This window comes from Carassius carassius, chromosome 40 (genome assembly GCF_963082965.1).
Source record: "Carassius carassius chromosome 40, fCarCar2.1, whole genome shotgun sequence".
Lineage (NCBI taxonomy): Eukaryota > Metazoa > Chordata > Actinopteri > Cypriniformes > Cyprinidae > Carassius > Carassius carassius.
In genome coordinates, this window is record NC_081794.1 from 21,452,839 (window position 1) to 21,467,810 (window position 14,972).

Sequence of the window (14,972 nt, forward strand, 5' to 3'; positions counted from 1 at the left end):
GGTCACTGGCTTTTTTCTTCTTCTTGCACTTACAAAACTGCGTCATTGAGGACTGTCTGTAGAAAATGACAGTTGTGAAGCTGGCCTCTTGAGGACATTGTGTGAATCATGTCACCTCAGATTCTTTATTGTGCAAAACAATATAAAGGTCAACTACATAAAAGCACAAGCAAATGAACATTTCAGCAATCAACACTTTAGATTGCTTACGTTGCCATAAACCAGATAACACCGATCTGGAAATACTCAGGTGAAAGCAGGTTTCTCTTTTACTCTATTCTGTACAGTACGTTTGAGCTCTGTTGAGGTGCCTATCTTTGTGTACACCCTGGAGCTGAGGCGCTTGACAGTTCATTAAAGAATCCTGAGATCGTCTGTCCTTATTTTTGGAAGGCATGTTGGAGGAGAGGGATTGTGCGAGCTGCCAGAAAAGCGACGAGGGGCGGACACAGGGAGCTAAAGTGGAGCTTTTCTCAGTGCTGGCATTGTATTTCCAGGGGCTTCAAAGCTGTCTGCCCCAAAGCTGCTGGCTCTTGAAACACTTTGGAGAACAGATACCTTGATCAAGCGATTGAGAAGACAGATTTGCATGAAATGGAAGCTGTTTACAGCTGAGGGCTCTGCTTTTGTCATTTTGCAGGGAAAAAAAATGCAGTTAGTTCATGAATTAGATTAAGCATTGTGCGTTCACTGGTCAGATTCGCAAGCTGGTACTGCGACATCAGCTTGGTTAATTGGAAAGCCAGTCACATGAGTTTGGATTGAAATACCACAAAATATCTTGCAGGTCGTAGGGTGTTTTTAAAAATGCAGGATGTGTGGGATGCTTAACAAGAGAAATGTTATTCTTCTTGAGCACTGGAAGAGAAAGAACTGGAGTACAGACTGTACAACTGTAGCAATACCCGTCCCAGGAGAATGACTGTTAAAGGTGTGTTAAGGTGAGAGAGAGAACAGTCTCGGTTAGATGCAGTTCAAATGCGCCGCAGACCTGGGGTACAAAGAAAGGTGAGAGACTCTGAAAAAGACACAGAACAAATGTTCAGTGCTGAATTCATGCTGGTACAAGGGCAATGAAATAAATAGTTCTGTTTGGGCAAGGTAGAGGGCTGACCCGAGCCTGCCTGCTGCCTCAGGCCGCCATACTGTTTGAAACCCCTCATATTTTTCTCCGTCAGCATCATCGATGACCTCCAGCATGGTGTCCATCCAGGAATGCTCTCTCTCTTACTCTCTCTCTCAGAGGAGAGAGAAGAAGGACTGTGTTTAGTGCAGTGACATGCAGACATGAGCAAGTTTCTGAAGCAGGGTGCAAGTCAATTCTCAAATACTTTTTAGTTTTCAAATGCATTTTATATATACATTTAAATATGCTGTAGGCTAGATTTATAGACCAGTTTGTTCAGTATATTTCCAAAAAAGTATATCTAAGGACTAACGTTATTGATTTATTAAATAAAATATTAAGTAAAAAAAAAAAAAAGAAGGGAAAAAAAAGAAGAGTTTTTTTTACTTGCATCAAAACATTTTATCAATATGATGCACTTTTTAAAATAAACATTTTATTCATTATTCATTCCAGTTGGCAAGGAATCTAAAGAGAGGGGGAAAAAATAATTTTCTTTCTGTTAATAGGCATGTTGTAAGAAATATCCCTTGAAAATTACTTATTAAGTATGATAATTGCCATTTGTTTTCCTGCACACTAAGCCATGCCCCCAAATATCTTGTGTTGATTAATATTTTGTTTTAAATTCTAAAAACATTTTGTCTTGTGTACGATTATCAGTAAGTGCAGTTACAAAGCAATACTTGGTCTTTAGTCCAGTTTCTTTTTTGTGATTTAACCAGTGGCTGGATCTTGGGTTGTTTATTGGTGGGTTCTAAGGCTCTATCAGCACTCTGACAGCAGTTACAGGAGGAGAAAGCATCACAAAATGCCTCCTGTTTAACATGAGTTCATGTTTTGATTATGGCTTTAACACAACATCAGTATTTGGCATGCGTCACGGTGCTTTTTGATAGCGGTGCATATCCAGTAATTCTCAGCATCTCACAGTTCTTTTTCATCTCTGCATTATTTTCCTCAGAATCCTGTTCAGACAAGAAGAAATGCTGCCAGTTGAAGCCTAGTCTCTGATAGCAGTGGAGAACAACCAGTCTACTTCCCAGAAGAATACAAGACTTCTCTGATCTGGTAAGCACAAGCAAGAAAACTCAAGTTCATTTCCATAGTATAGTCTTGAACAGAAACTGTTGAGGGAGTGTTGCATAGTATCTTTTTTATGTTATTTATATAATTAATTCTACTTGAGTGTTGTACTTGCATTTTTCCAGAGGTATTTACCATGTTTATATACCATGTTTCATCTTTTTTGCCCACTTTTTACACCTTGTAAAACATCAGTTGCAGGTGAATAGCACACTGAACATCATTGCGAATTGCATTTAAAAATTATCATATGCTATAAACATGCCTTTATAGTATAATTTAATTCAGATAAGCCCTATAAGCTTTAGGAAGCTCTTGGATAGAGACTAACATTTTGTTATGGGATCTTGCTATCTGGTCTCCAGTAAACAACACTATGTTTGATCACTGCTTTCATCACATAGCAGAAACACCTTCAGTGTTTAAGAACTTCTTTGAATAATATCAGGAGCCACTTGAATTAGTATAGAGAGGTTGTTAGGAACTGGCTGCAATTCCTGTTTTCCTCCCCTCCAATTCTAAATCTATTCTCATTTTAAGTAAATACGGACTCCAATCTCCACTTGCTCCAGTCACCCTAGGAATGAATGTGCCCAAGGGGATGCTAGTTTCTCATTCAGCCCGAGTTTGTGGAGTGGGGGGTGTGGAGAGAAGTGTCTGTAAGTGCACTTGAGCTACTGAACTCACGCAGTGCGACAGTCAAGTGCACAACCAGCTAAAAGCCGCTCGCAGAAAGACCCTCTTGAAATGTTTGTCTGAATCTCATAATTTCTCTGAATACGTGTATTGTAGGCTCATTCCAGTAATACAAACCTTTTATTACAAACTGTCATACTTTGCATGAGTGCTTGACGGAAACAACAGATTGTGGGGGTAGGGTTGGCTATGTGTCTGGAGCAGAACGGAAGATGGGAATGGAGGAGGTCATTAGCATTCCAAGAGAGTGTTGGCGTCTGGTGGAGCAGAGCCATGCCTCACTGCCTGGCACGATAGGGCAATGCGGTGGCCATTAAGGCAGAGGGGTTTGGGGGTTAGGGCCTATGGAGGGCACTGCCACCCCCTGCATGGGTGCGATGAGAGGCCCAGGGCAGGTGGTCTATCGGGGACAGTGGGCTGGAAGGCCAGGACAAATTGGTATAGGGAGGCTCATTTCCCAAACTCAGCATGAGGAACGGCACAGCAACTCCATGAGAGTAAAAATGGGAAAAAAATAAAAGACTCCCAAAGGCACTGGCATATGAGTGATGGACTTCCCAAGAGTTGGTCAGTTGTAGGGGAGTGTGGGGTAAGATGTGTCAGTATGTAAAAGTTGTGTTGACCCTTAATTTTGTGCAGTATATATATATTGGTTTTGGATTATTATTTGAAAAGTGTGGAAACTTTTTATTTTCTATATTAAACATACTATATATTATAGCCTTTCTAATGTAACAAAGCAGCAATATTATGAAATATTTTTACAATTTATAATAGCTGTTTTCTATTTTAATATATTTTAAATGTAACTTGAATGAATTTTCAGCAGCCATTACACGGTCTACAGTGTCACATGATCTTTTAGGAATCATTCTAATATGCTGATTTGGTGCTCCAAAAGCATTTCTTTTTATCATCAATGTTCAAAATGGTTGTGCTGTTTAATAAAACATAATACATTACACAAGAGAGTATTTATTTGTCTTGTCTACAAATCTTTTGTACTAAGAAATGTCTTTGTAAAATTTGATCTATTTATTCCCAGATTTACTAACAGCTTATGCTAGCGCAAACCATCTTTTGGTGTTAAAATAGTACTTTCAGTATTTACTAAAGACGTGCAGTGCAGAAATTGGCACTGAAAAGGCATTGACACAATTATTTTTGCGCCTGACCTTATTGAACATGCATTTGTAGGAGTTTCCTTTTCAGACGAAAAATTTCTTGGAGGAGAGTATTACAATGAATCACGTAACGCGATTTACTAACGTTTAATCATTAATAATAGTTTACTAAATCTGGCCCTTAATGTATCCTTATGAAAAAAAAAAAATATATATATATATACATACATATATATATAAGTCTTACTATCAGTTCTTTATAGTCAGTTATTTTTAATGGAATGGTACATTAAGTATTTTTACTCATTTTTGAATTTTCAACGATCTGACAGTGTCATAACAGCTTATTCCATATCTGAGACAAGGTTTTATTTTTACTTTTTTTTATATAGTCATTATTCAGTGGCTCTGTAATAGACACTTTTTTCTCATATCTTTCAATTGCAGCTATCTTGAAATATAATTAGAAAGCTTTTACTTGCATCTCCCTGCCTAGAGGCCAAAAAGGTGGCACATCACATAAATATTGCTCTGTCCCCTAACCACAAGATAACACAGAGAGCAGAAAACAATTATAGCAAAAAATAAAGCACACTAACAGCCAATCAGAAAATATTTGATGTCTAATATACAGTTATATGGAACAAAATATATTCCACAATGCACAGCAACCATCAAAATATCCTTTAACTTGTCGCTTGTTGTATATGATTCATATTTTATCCTAACCATGTCTCATTCACAGCTGGTTGGGACAAAACTGAGATTAACATGAAAGAGAGCTTTTGTGGTTTTGTGTGTGGTTAGGGCAAGCTGTCTGTCATTGATTCTGTTAGAAGGCCGCATTGCAGCTCAGTTTTTCTCTCTCAGTCCATACATGTAACACATGAGTCATATGTCAGCTTACATATGATTTAGGGAAAGAGTTTTAGTTAAGTGTGTATTTCTCATACATCCTCGCCAAACGACGACACATGGCCCCCATGCATCAACGTAAGAGTTTCAGTATATGACATTTATTCATCTTTCTCAGACCTGCCAGCCTGTTTCTAAAGGCTGTTAAAGTGAAATCCATCAGACCTGCTGCAGCTCAGTGAGCTCAAAGCCATTCTGGACGAGGTAGCCATGACAATGTGGCATTTAAGGGGATAGTTGGGTCTCAAAACAGCACCGACCAAACAGACGAGAGGCTTGATTGCTGCATATTGTCTCCCTGTTTGTTGAAAAGGGTAATAAAATAAACATATTGGGTGAAATGCCCATGAGTGATGTTTTATATATTTATTTATTTATTGACATTGAGTTCATAATATGCCGCATGTGACAACTTTATTAACCTAGAGGAGATTTATTTTGAAATCTGTACTTTTTTTTTTTACTTAAATCCTTTTTTTTTTTAAGAGTGATAGGACAAGCGTGCTATTACTCTTTTGTCAGAGGATTATTTTTCTGCATGACACTTTGATAAGTGGATGGATGGGTGTAAATCTCAGCTCTGTTGTTGGGGGGAGTATGACCTGTCATTCACTACATAGATTACACACCTGTGCCGGCAGAGATTGAACTCAACTTGTTCTTGAGAATTTTTATCCTTCCTTCCTCAGCCAATCGTCTCCTTGTAAATTGCCATTCTTTGATTGCTCGCCCACAAAGTGAGTTTGCTGTCTTTTGCCTGTCATCATTTGTTTGCTGAATATGCCATCTAGTGCATGAAAACACTGACACAACTCATGAAAAGATATTTTTGTTCACTCACTATATCTTTTGGTATTTTCTCTGTCGCTCCTTAAGGGGCCTTCAGGGCATGCTGCTCCAGAAATGTGCGTCTCTTTAAAATGCTTTGCTACAAAGTCTTTCTTTCATCAAGCTTGTGTTTGCTACCTGTAGAAACTTGGTGTAGTGGTTGTTTGCTTACATTTTTGTTCTTTTACATTGATTTCAAATACATAGGTTTAGTTTTATTTAACCACATCAACTCTGGGGACCCACCGGTGGGTCCAATATTGAATATGCCTAATTCTCAAAAAATCAAAATAAAAGCTGAAGTGGTTAATAGTTCATATTTTAAAGCATTTACAAGCATCCTGAACACATTTGTTTGAAATGCTTCCCTTTTTTCATGTCTGTCCCTCTATATAACCCTAGGTCAGTGGTCTTGTCTTTGGTTAATTCCTTCTTGTTGCATGTTGTGTTCAGACATGAGTGGCAATTAAAGGTGAAGGCTGTCCAGATGTGTGGCTAAGAGTAGGGCTAGAGCTAAAGTGGACACATTTGTGGCCATATGGTGGAGTTTCCCTCAGCCTTGCACTCGTAATTTGCTAAGCTCAGACTTTAAAGCCAATGTGAATTGCTCTTAAAGACTAATTTTGTTTTGTAATGTGTCATATTTAGAGTCAAACAAGGTATTTAAGGAGGAAAACTAATGCATACAGCCTTTCAGTATGATTTACTTCTAAAGGGTGGAAAATGTGCACACGTTTCCACACACTCAGACATACATTCCTACATATAGCTCTGGACTCATTGGCACAGCGTGGCTTGCAGACACAGCCTGTTCCACTGGCAGCCCAACTGCTGACGCTGTCACCTGTCTATGTGGATAAAGGTGATTTTGTTAGCACAGCCGTGCTGAGGCAATGGCATACCTTGCCCACATTCATCCTCTGATAGGAACTGGGGTTCGGTAAAAGATGAGCCAATGGCTCTATATAATGTTTTTAAGCTATGTCTGTGCCTTTAACACAATGTGTAGTCATGTTATTAGATTAAATATCACAGGATATTTTCTTTTTAAATAATACCGTATGTACTTTTCACACATATTTTATATTGTGTTTTCTGAAATTATTGCAAATATCTCAATTTGTCAGCCTTCCAGATGTAATGGAATAGAGATGTATGAACACCCACCCCCATCCCTACAAATAATTATAAAAAAATTAAAGCTGCAACATTTGGCGCTGTTGCAGTAAGCTGTAAACATATTAAAAATTAAATTGCACCTACAGGCTTTGAAGTTGCATTTTTAATCTGCAATCTCACAACTTTATTCTTGTTCACTCCCTCACATATTTAAGGTGCTGCTATCGGAAATTAGGTCAGTGGTTTAACTGTCAACGTATGCATGTTGTGTAGCAGAAAATACATTAAAGCATATCATAACAATCAATTAAATTTAAGTTTTTTGTTTTTTTTACTGGAGTGTCATATTCCATCGCAGATGTACTGTAAAAGAGAATATGTTGTAATATGTTTTTGCAGTATTCCTAAAGATAGCATTGGCAGTGTGTATGTTGGTTTTATTTATTTATTTATTTGGAAATCATGAAAGTATTTCACTGAATGTGTATGGTTATGTGCTGACCAGAAAATTACATTTGATTTTGGTTAAAAATAAATACAGTACATACTGAAAAACTAATATTATTTTAAAGTGTCATCCTAATAATTTATCTTTATTTTAAGCTTCTGGAAATATGATAATGATTATGATAATGACTTTTTTTGTTACCGTGTTTGATCAGATCTCGCAGTTCAGTGTAAAAAAAAAATAAAATAAAATGCACTACCATAGAGTTACGTTGGTTTTCACTAATTGATACTTTTTGTGAACTTGGCTCCAAGCTGTTTTTCTAATGCTGCTGTGCAACGGAGTGAGGTTGTTTAATTTTCTGTGGGAGAATCTAATTGAGAGAAATTACGCCATTGTAAGTTTATGCAGTCCCCGCTGTGTTTTTCAGGATCAGGTTGTTTCATGTCACTTAACAGATGTTCAGTCAAGAGTGCCGTTTGCAGCCTTTAATGTGGCTTTTTACAGCCATCGAGCCCATGTTTATTGGCTTACATGTTTATGGCGATGGTCGTAGCATGAATTTCTCAGAAAAATGGGCACTGAGTGGTCCGACACTTATTTAGCGACCCATCAGAGAGCAATTTAAGTGGACACAGATGTGCCCATGACACAAGCCAGCTGTGACTGACAAAGACAACATTTCCCAAAACAGCCAAAAAAAGCACATTATTAGTCCATCGAAGCTTTGTGTAAGTTATAATTTATACCGATTACAATAAAATGCAAAAAATATGGAAACAAGACAATTAAGCATGTAATCGCATGTGTGATTTGCTAGAGCTGTGATGTGCGGATAAATGAACCTCCTCACCCTCCGTCCCGTTGTCATCGAGATCCCCTGAGGCTCGAGGCATATGGGTGGCTGCGAATGGACTGTTAGAGCAGACGGCCGCCGCAGCACTCCTCTTTGGCGCAGGTGGCATGGTGGCACTGGCTCAGGCCGATGGATCCAAGAGAGCGCTGCTTAGTCAGCCCACAATCTTCCTCAAGGGGTCCGGGCCCTCACACCGTGCCTGGGTTGCCAGTGCCAGCGCACACCCACCTGCTGGTCAGGACGCAGTAAAGCCGAGGTCCAGCTATACCGATTGTCTTCAGTGTTTCAGTTTACTGGTAAAGAAGCAGTGAGGGAACTTCTACTCTACAGCAGTGAGTTTTCAACCTATTTCAGGCCAAGGATTAAAAAAGATGGAATGGGAAGCCCTTTTTACCTGCTGTATGAAACTAAGCACATAGCTATAAACAGGGGCGGACTGGCCATCTGGAGCACCGGGACTATCTTAGCAAATGGAGGTTTCAAAAAGTATTGAATAAAAGGGCACCATTAATTGTGTCCAATGTGTATTTATTTTAGAAGAACATTTATTTCATAATGATACTTCTCCCCATTTTAAATTCTTATTCTCCAATGAAAGGTTAGATTTTTGTGATTTCTTTAAATAAAAGATCAAAACGATTAACAATGCCTATTTATTTTCACAGCCTTCTTTGATCATATTTACCACCGGTACCAACAATTCTGACCATGTGTGTGTGTGTGTGTATATATATATATGTAAAAATGCATGGTATGTAAAAATGGTTTTCTGAACTTGTGTGCTGTGTCAAACTGCAGATTGTGCCCTTGTATTATTCCTAGTTGCAGAAGCTTAGACCTTCACCATGCTTTGCATCACCTGAGCTTCACCTTGTTCCTTGAAGCCGCTCTTGGGAAGATGTTAGAGCACGACAGGGCGGCTACTGATAGGGGAGAATGGCACCTTGCAGCTCAGCTCATAGGCTACACATTAACAAGGGGAGCACCCTGCCACCCTCAATAATACCTTCAGCTTCCTCTTACTGCAGCTTGCTCCCCTGCCATCGCTCCGAGGGAAATTTAGACATCACTTTTTATGTCTACCTTCCCCCTTCCCGCACACACCTCTGCTTATGAACCTGGCATATAAATGCACTTGGGTGCTGTCTTGATTGATGGCAATTAGCATTTGGTAATGATAACAGATGTTTGCGGTACCAGGAGGCTAGTACCTGCCGCCCACTCCGCCATCTGCCATGGGCATCAGGGGCCTGGCACAAAGGCTGGCTGGCACGGGATAGTAAGCAGGGTGGAGAGGGCAAGATGAGGGGTGGTACATTGTTGTTGTCCCCTCTTTATTTGACATGAGGAGCAGGGCCAAACTGCAGGGGGTTTCCTATGAACGCTGTGTCACCTGGTGCTGCTGAGTACATTTGGACAGGACACACGTGTTTTGTGGGCATGTACTATTTATTAGTCTCTTAGGACTCTGAGTGGGAGAATGAAATATGGGACTGTTAAATAGCCATGATGCTGCTAATTTCAACTTTTGAAACTGCACTGTGCCAATTACGGAACTAAATGGACAGATGTTGAAATACTAAGCATATAGTATATAGTTACTCAATACAATTCCTTTTTTGTTATGACCACTTTATTACATCTGGTCAGTCTTCATCTTTCTATAAACCTTTATGGTTTTGTTCATCGCTCTTAATGTTGCAGAGCAACCTGGTTTGGCTGAGGATACACTTTGTTAGAAGATGAACTAAAGTCGGTGCAACCTCTTATCTGTTGCCCTCAAAGGACTGATGGGGATCAACTCTGTTTAGACTAAACTTTGATTAGTCTTTTTTCTTTTTGCTTATGTCAACTAATTGTATTTCTTCTCAGAGGTAAAGCACTGATTCTGCATTTGCTTGTCAATTCAGGCCCTCTGCATGTGCCTTTTATAAGCTCTTCCTTTCACTCAGTGCAAGATGAGGGGCCGTACACCCACCCAGGTCAGGCTCAGAATTTAGATTTGAGTTATTTTGCTCATTTTCTATTTTAAATTAGCATATTTAAAGTTTTTTTTTTCAGAAATGTGTCTATTTAAAGTATTTTGAGGACTGCCCTCACTAGTTCTTCTAAGGTTGTAATATCGATGACCGCTTCAGAATGAAATGCATTCAGCTGTGCACAAAGTCAATATTTAAAAGTCATCCGAGCAAGAGGATTCACACCTAAATATTTCCTTGCTTTCTAGAGAAGTTTTGGAAACCCCATGCTCATCATTGCTGTAGCGTTCAGCTAGTGCCATTTATTTTACTTTCATTTTGGTCCATCATAAGTTAAGTGATAAGTTGTATTTCAGTCTGTCTTCCACAAACAATACTGTACACTGATGGGAATTCACGAAGACTTCCGCCCGATTTGCACACACACTTTCTGCATAGTGCCTGATTCACTAAAAGAATTATGCAAATGCAAGCAAAGGTTTTTTCACACTTAAAGTGAATTGCACTGATAATGCAACAAAAAGACATTCATTTTTAATGAGAGTTGGCACTTTTCACATGGCAGCATGAGCAAAATTAACTGCTAATGATGGGACAAAGCTAAGCTGATTTCAACTTAATACAAATGAGTAATTAGAGGACTACCAATGGGAAAACATTATAGCTCACGTGATCCATTTTATCATACCCTTAGTATATCTATTTTTCTTTCAATACAATATGGCTTTTTTTTGTTTCGCATGCAGATATGGAGGTGAGTGTGTTCACCTTTTCCTTATGGCAGATACCAGGCTGTTGTTTTCTGTCAAATTCACTCAAGAAGAAAACATGTCACATGTATCATACCTGTCTCTGTGAACAGCTGCATTCTCAAACACACTCCCTTTCACAGGTCTCACTCACCCCGATTTTCGCTGTGCAAAATCAATACTCTAATCTTCAGCCCAGCCTTTCACAATAAGTCTATATTTCTCACACTGCTCACATAAAGGTGACCTCTATAAGCCATTGGTATTAATATCCCAAGCTGGCACATGGGATATGGAGTCTGCTTTTAATGTTAAAATTTGGCTCTCTGTCATTCACAAACAATGTGTGTATAGGTAAAAATGATGTGAACATATTCACATAGAATTTATGAATGTGTAAGTGACGTGACATACAACCAAGTATGGTGACCCATACTCATAATTCGTGCTCTGCATTTAACCCATCCAAAGTGCACACACACAGCAGTGAACACACACACCATGAACACACACCCGGAGCAGTGGGCAGCCATTTATGCTGCGGCACCCGGGGAGCAGTTGAGGGGTTTGCTGCCTTGCTCAAGGGCACCTCAGTCGTGGTGTTGCCGGTCTGAGACTTGTGTGGGAACATTTTTTGTGAGCATAGACAGCTACTTAATTACATAATTCATCACTAACTGATACAAAATAATTAAAAAGGTGTAACGACATAAGTAAAGAGCATGTTAGCATTTCTAAACACTCCTGGTGTAAACTTGAAAATAAGAAGTCACTTTTTCATAACTCAGTTCAATGAATGGCCACAATGACTTACAAAACACCTATAATGAATTCTTCATGTCATTTGCAAAATGCTTTGTTTGCTTTGTGACGACGAATTAGCAAATTAATTCAAAGTGCTGGGGCAACTTCAAATTGACTTTGGTTTTGTTTGAGCTCATTTTCATTTGTCTCCATGGAGAGTCGACCAACTTGGTAAACATGCTTGAATGAAGGAATTCTTCAGCTGTCACTCAAAAATGTAATTAACGTACATTATTCTTTCAGAAATTCATAACCTTGAGCCAAGACATACAAATGAGGATTGAAAAGAATGATTTATTGCACTAATATGACACAGATGGAATGACTGTGCTGGTACCGAAAGGAAGAGGATGTAGCTTCTTTGTTGGCATGTTTCACACTGTTTGTGCTAATATTGACATAGGAAATTGAGTCCACTAGGTAAAGTGTCCTTGACTAGTTAATACTCCAGTGCTTTCAGAAATTCAGGTTTGAATGGAAAGGGTCAGGGGATTTTTTTTCTTTTCCTAAAATAGAATGCTTACCGTATGTTAAAAATCATCCAACAATCTTGACTGGTACAGAGGGTCTCAAAAGTGCTCACAGGCTCTGGTTACAAATTATTACCATCTAGGAATTACGTTGGAGTGGAACAATACATGTTGAGTCTCTGCGGAACACATGCAGAGGGTAATTTAATCTTGTAACATGAAGATTATTTTTGATTGCAATGCAGTTTGATCTGTTTGTCTCTTTAATTTGGCTCTAACCAGCTGACATTTTCACAGTATTTAATAAAAGCTGCACTCGATTTGTGGCTGGGTGACAATCTTTTATTTACTTGGTGTGGATAAAACTATTAATTCACAGTAATTAATGAGTGAAGTATAGAGGGCGTGAGTACAGCCTCATCCGCTGGGAGCCTTTGTGGAACAGATTCATTCATCTTGATTAGACACACTTAGCTTCGGCTTTCCTTGCTTATATCAGCTAGCCACTTGCAAGCCACATGTCTCGATGTGATATTCTCCGGTATCGATGCTCAGCAGACGCTGCGTCTATGGATCTGGTGCCTTGATCACTAGCCTTTGGTGGTTTAGCCACAACCAGGTTTGTAAAGAAGTTTGTGATTTGTTCTGGCCTTTAGCCTCAGTGTGTTTAGTAGAGTCAGACTTTCTGATGAGCTTTGAGGGGATGGACTAACCCTGAGAGACAGGTCATGGATTGAGTTAATGGTGTCTCAGTGACTTGGTGCAGAACAATCGCTGGAGGGACGAGGGGCATTTTTGTCTAGAGCATCAAGGGCGTAAATACACATACTGTAGTCAGAAATTGTGGGACTGTACACAATCCCAGTGTCAGTTCACCCGTATCAGCCCTTAAGAATTGTTGTTGAAGTGAGAGGGCTAATTTGACAAGACGTGAATTAACACCTTTCAAGGAATCTGGCACATTGGCACAGTTAGAGAAGATATAGAAAAAAGTTTAGTCCTGAAGGCCCCTTCAACCATTAAAAAGAGTTCATCCAAAAATACATAATTTCTTACAGATCTGTATGAATGAATTTCTTCCATGAAAATAGAAGTTTTATTTTATTTTATTTTATAATTGTATTTTTTAATAAATATGCAGTTGATTATTACAGAATAATTACAATCATTATACATAGCCACATTATAGTGAGGAACAGACCAAAACTGAATAATCTTCAGACCACATATTTTTGTTAATGATGATATATATCATTCCGTTAATCTATTCTCAAAGTTGGGTTGGGAGCTGTGTCTATACTAGGCGAGCTATGATGACTTTCACCTTGATATTTTAGCGCGGATGTATACCTATCTGAATCTGTAGGGGGCGAGAACGAGTCTTCAAACCTGTGTGTATGCCTACTGTGAAATTACCACATCAAACGTGACGTGCTAACATGGATCCAGCTGAAGCCGCCGGGTTTGCTTCAGGGAATTTCTTTTTTTTTTAAGAAGCTTCCCAATGGAAACCTCGACAAGACGCACGCCTGTTTCACACATACTCCGTCTGCAGTGCGTATGCAGTCCGTGTGCGTTACGTGTGTGGTGCTGAAGCAGCATGGACTCATACTCATTGTGCTTTTACACAGGACGCGTTTGCAGTCCGCTACTCGGTACGTGAACGATCGCTGCACTGCTGCAGATGCACCTCTCCTGGAACGCACTGACGGACCGCAACCGCGTGAACGCTGGAATCCGTTAACATGGGTGCATAAAAAAATACGCAAAGCATATGCACTGCAGACGGATTATGTGTGAAACAGGCGTAAGGTTGTATGCACCTTGTGCCATGTGGAATTCGTTTACAGCTTTCTCAAGCAGTTTGTGATGCATTTTGGAAACAGGAGATGAGCCCCTGGTCTAATGCACCACCTGGCTTGAGAAACCCGTTCTCAAAGGCTTAACATTACTTTTAGTCATTATTTTATTAGGGTAGCACACATATTCTGAATGCCTTCGGCAGAATTCAAATAAGCCATTTTAATATAGATTAATCTAGATTAATTCCAAGATTACGGTGAGATTAATCTAGATTAAAAAAAAAGAATCTATGCCCACCACTAATATATATATATATATATATATATATATATATATTTTTTTTTCTAACAAATCAGACATTGTTGCTTTCATACATTCTAATTAACAAGCCAAACAGAATAATATTTAGCTTTTATGTCTAAGATTGAAAGCTCTAGTCTCTGTTCTTCATACGTGGGTGGAAAAAAAATTACCAGTACCATTTCAATATTTAAATCATAACTCATACACGTTTGGATGAAGGTGAGTTTTCATTTTTGGGCAAAGTGCCCCTTTAAAGCATCAATATCTTTTTCAGAAACCTGGTAACAAATTTTAATAACCCGGAGGCCTCTGAAAAAAGAGCCAAATATCAGATTTATCCACAGATATAGACCCTGTGAAATTAACTTCAGCTTTCTTCATTTACCTTTTCTCTGTTTGATTTCACTTTATGTAAATGTCACTCCGCCATCACCTAATGCTCTGAAATCTCTATATATTCGATAGATTTTCCTCAATAGGCAGCTGGAAGGCATCACAGTTACCCAGCATTACATCTCCACAATGTAATCAAGGTAGTGACAATCCCGACAGCTGACCAATCAGATCTAATATATCCCGAGCATGGAGAACTGCTCTGTCAGGAGAATCAGCCTGGGCTGTATTAAAATTCAAGATGTGTCTAAAATTGGCCCGGCCTCTGGCTTG

The 14,972-nt window shown here is 39.0% G+C and overlaps 1 protein-coding gene across 6 annotated transcripts in view; it reads left to right on the top strand.

The window, feature by feature from the left end:
- Positions 1-14,972, top strand: part of rbfox3a (RNA binding fox-1 homolog 3a) — a 425,092-nt gene that overhangs the window by 60,551 nt on the left and 349,569 nt on the right. For all 6 annotated transcript variants that reach the window (XM_059532581.1, XM_059532579.1, XM_059532580.1 and 3 more), the window contains exon 2: positions 2,091-2,197. The gene's annotated coding sequence lies outside the window, so the exon portion shown is untranslated. The remainder of the gene's footprint in view (positions 1-2,090; positions 2,198-14,972) is intronic.